We start from the raw sequence: 4,782 nt of genomic DNA, 5'->3' as shown, positions 1-4,782 counted from the left end.
TTTTTGCCTCTCCTATTTTCAGGAAGAGATTATGTAGAATTGGCATTAATTTTTCTTAAAATATTCCATAGAAACCACATAGGCTTGGAACATTTTTTGAAGGCAGTTTTAAATTATAAATTAGATTTGAAAAATAGTTATAGGAATATTCAAATGATCTACTTCATTTTAGTGAGTTGTGGTAGCTTGCACTTTTCAAGGAATAGGTCCATTTCAAGTAAGTTGTCAAATTTATGCATATAGAGTCGTTTGTAGTGTTCCCTTACCATCCTTTTGATGTCTGCAAACTCTATAGTGATATCTCGTTCCATACCTTATGTTAGTAATGTGTTTCTTCTCTTTGTGAGTCTTCCTAAAGTTTTGTCAATTTCATCAATCTTTTCAAGAATCCGTTTCTTTTGGGGGGGGTGTTTTTTTTTCATTTTTCTGAATTCCTTTTATTTTTTTGCTTCCTTCTGCTTGCTTTGGGTTCATTTTACTTTTTTGTTTGTTTGTTTGTTTCTTGAGCTCAGAGGTTAGATTGATTTAAGACATTTCCTATTTTATAATGTAAATATTAAATGCTATAAATTTCGCTGTTCTAGCTGTATTACAATAAATTTGATACGTTGCATTTGCATTATCATGTAGTTCAAAATATTTTAAAAAATTCCCCTTGAGATGTCCTCTTTAACCTAGGGATTATTTAGAATTATGTTTAACAGAAAGATGTTTAATTTCCATCTTTTCTTCTGAAAAGTCACCACAATCTTGACTTCCAATAGGTATTTTGTTGGTTTTGATCTTTAAACAAATTGAATCCTAAAGTATGTAATACTTTGTGCTTGATGTTTTTGCTCAACATTAAATTTATTTAATGAAATTATTCTACCATTGATGAGCATTGGGATTTGGAATTTTAGATTTTTTTTTTCCAGCTGGGGTTTGGAATACTGATTCTGTGACTATTCTATGAATATTCTTGTCTTTTGTTGAACATATGTACTAATATATACTAATTTTTACGCTTCAAACCTAGGAATGAGGTTTCCATATTGGATATTCTCAAACTGGTATCCAAAGTGGTTTAAGCAATTTATATATTTCTACCAGCAAGGGGTATGTAAGTTACAGGTTCTCCACATGATTCCAAAGAGTTGGTATTATCACTGTGGAATTTTTTGCCATTCAGGTGGGTGAGTAGTGTTATGTTTTACTCATATCTTCTATACTCTTACTGATTTTTGTCTGCTTGTTCCATCAATTATTGAGAAAAGTTGCTAAAAATTTTCTGGTATAATCATGGATGATCTATTACTTATTTTAGTTCTTTCAACTTTTGCTTTATGGATTTTAATATTATTCACATACAGAATATAGAATTATATCTTCTTAACAGATTGACACTTCTGATGAAATTTCCTTTTCATCTCCAGAATTTTTCTTGCTTTAATATTTTCTCTAATACTACTTTGTTTACCTCTGTTCTGTTTCTTTTCTTGCCTTTCTTGACTTCTTCTGGATTTCTCACGTATTTTTATTTCATTTTAATGGACTATTAGGTTGTTATACAGTCTTTTATTATTCTTTCAGTGTTTACCTTAGAGGTTACAATGTGCAACCTCAATTTATTAAGGGCTGTTGTAAATTAGTTCTTTACTGCTTTATAGACAAGGCAAAGACCCTAGAACACTCTAACTACATTTATCACCTGTCTTGTGCTATTTTCAGTCTTTAAAAAATATATTTTAGTATGCCAGGAAATGATTATGTTGTCACTATATTTACTCAGACATTTATCCTTTAAAAATTTTATTTTTCCTTCCTTTGCTGCTTCTTCAAGTTCTCATCTGAGATGATTTCTATTTTGTCTGAAGAACACTTACTAAAAATTTAATTCAATGCTGAAGACTTCTGGCTTTTATTGGTTTTGGTTAACAAGTCAGCCACCATTCTTCTTATCGTTGTTCTTTGAAGGTAAAATGTCTTTTTTCCTTGTCTACTTTTAAGACTTTTCTCTTTGTGGTTAGTTTTATGCAGTTTTACTATTATGTACTTAGATGTGGGTTCCTTTATATTTACTTAGCTTAGGATTGTAACCATTCTTGAATCTATAATTTGTCATTTTAAAAAATAAACTTGGGAAAATTCCAAGATATAATCTCTTTAAACATCACTTATTTTCTCTTATCTCTACTCTCCTTCTGAACTTCCAAATACATGGTATTGGAACTTTTCACCAGTATCATGTCTCTTACCCTGTCCATGCCCCACATTGCATTTTCCAACATTTTATAAATGCTTCAGTCTGATTTTTCCTTTTGCTCTTTCTTCCAGATTACCAATCTCTTGTCAGTTATGTCTAATTGCTGTTACATTCATACATTTAGACATTAATTTCAGTTATTGTGCTATTTCTCATTTCCATTTGACTCATTTTTAGAATTTTCATTTCTCTGCTGAAATCTTGTCATTTAAAATTTTATAATTCTGTTATTGGATCTATTTTGGGCCTGTATTTTTGTCTTGGATTTCAGTTAATTCTTGTTTTACTTTGATTGGATTCCAGACATTGTGTATGAAAAAACTGTGTATAACCTGATGCTCTGGATAATGCTATCTTCCTCTTGAAATGATTTGTATTTGCTTTGGTAGAATGTTAAATCTGGGGAAGCTCACTTTAATACAACCTGTAACTGAGCTGAGCATCAGTCTATGAGAGGGATGGCTCATTTTTGCTCATCTTTACTGTTAGGATACAGCTCTAATAAGGATTGTAACAGGAAGTCCTGGGTGTCTATGAGCTTCTTGTCCTCTGGTGGGCACGAGCTCCAATGACTGTCTTCACAATTCTTTAAGAATACTGGAAGCTCTTACCCTCTTAACGTCTCATCTGCTGTTTGTGATTCAGAAAATGCATCTGGGGGAAAAGCTATGCTAAAAGTCTGGATCATCTCTTGGTTTCAACTCTGGAATCTTGGTTCCTTAAATCCCAGCTCCCTTAAATCCTAGATTTCCAATACCTTCAAACAACTGATGTTTTAAAATTTTGGCTTGCTTCTGTTGTGTTCTTTGTAGGAGGCTTGGGCTGCAAGAACTTAGTTTTTAACTGCTGGAAATGGAAACCCTATTTCCATATTTTAAATAACCATCAAAATCAATCTCTTTCTATTTAGCTAACCTTTCTCCAACCTCCAATTATGTATTTTCAACTGCCTAACAGACATCTCTACTTTAATATCTCATAGTTATCTCAAACTCAACTTATTCTGAATGGAATTTATCACTTTATTCAATCCTGTTGTGTCTTCTACATTTTGTATCACTGCAGGTGTCACCCAATCGAGAAATGGGGGGGTCATTTTAGATTCTTTTTTTTTCCCTTCATACCTTATGTTTAATCAGTCAACAAAACTAAAACTTAACCCTTTTTTCACTGCTTGTCTGAGTCACTGCAGTAGTTATCTATTACTCTCACACACACTCTAGTTGTTCTTATCAATTTCATCCTTTCTAATGCATTTCCCTCTATTTAATACTTTTTCGAGCATAAATCCAAGCTTATCATTTCCCTCCTTAAAAGCTCTTCAGGGGAGGACTCCCCTGGTGGTGCTGTGGCTAAGAGTCTGCCTGCCAGTGCAGGGGACATGGGTTCTAGCCGTGGTCTGGGAAGATCCCACATGCCACGGAGCAACTAAGCCCGTGTGCCACAACTACTGAGCCTGCGCTCTAGAGCCCACGAGCCACAACTACTGAAGCCCACGTGCCTAGAGCCCGTGCTCACAACAAGAGAAGCCACTGCAATGAGAAGCCTATGCACCACAATGAAGAGTAGCCCCTGCTCACTGCAACTAGAGAAAGCCTGCGCACAGCAACGAAGACCCAACACAGCCAAAAATTAATTAATTAATTAATTAATTAAAAAAAAAAAAGCTCTTCAGTGGTTTCCCCGTCTGCGAGGTATAGGTCAACACTTTAGTCATCGTCTTTGATGATTTGACTCTATCATCTGGTCTCTTCCTACTTCTCCAACTTTCACTCTTAACCTATTCCTCCCTGTTATTATGTTTTAATGATATATATTTATTTTAACTACTGGAACATACTATGATCTTTTTCACATTTCTGTTTTTGCATGAGCTAATCTATTTCAAATATCCGCCCACCTTGCAATCTGCTTGGTAAACTATGATTAATCCCCTGCTCAGAGGCCACATTCTTCATAAAACTTTATTCCTTCTTATTTCCCAATAGAAGGCTCATTATCTTTTCTGCGCTACTTTTTTCATACTTCTGTTAATACATGTATCACACTGCAGTACTGATTTGTTACCTGTTTGTTTCCTCCCTTAAAATAAAAACTCTTTGTGATGAAGCACCTTATTACTTTTTGATACGCCAAAGTTTAATATATTCATTGGCACACTGTAGACAATTAATGTATGTTAGCTAAGCTTAACATTCTTAGAACCACAAGAACTTAATTTGTATTATTAGATAACAATTGATGAAACCTCTTGAGAGACAAGGCAGAAAACGAACAGATAAAAAACAGCAGCACATTTAAAAGAGAGCTACACATATTCACTGGCATGATTCATATTGCTGAGCAAGGCTTTCTGAAGTTCTTTTCCATATACGAAGAAAGGATGAATCTGAATTCACAACAGATCCTTGGGAAATTTTCCTTAGTATGGAAAAGCAGCCTGTTTGCTTTGAAAAGCAACTGAACAGGTGATCCAAGCAATGAGAAGAAAATTAAGAAGGGGGAATGAAAGGGAAGAAAGAACAGCAGAGACTTTC

Source organism: Balaenoptera musculus, chromosome 8 (genome assembly GCF_009873245.2).
Source record: "Balaenoptera musculus isolate JJ_BM4_2016_0621 chromosome 8, mBalMus1.pri.v3, whole genome shotgun sequence".
Taxonomy (NCBI): Eukaryota; Metazoa; Chordata; class Mammalia; order Artiodactyla; family Balaenopteridae; genus Balaenoptera; species Balaenoptera musculus.
This window is presented reverse-complemented; position numbering follows the sequence as displayed.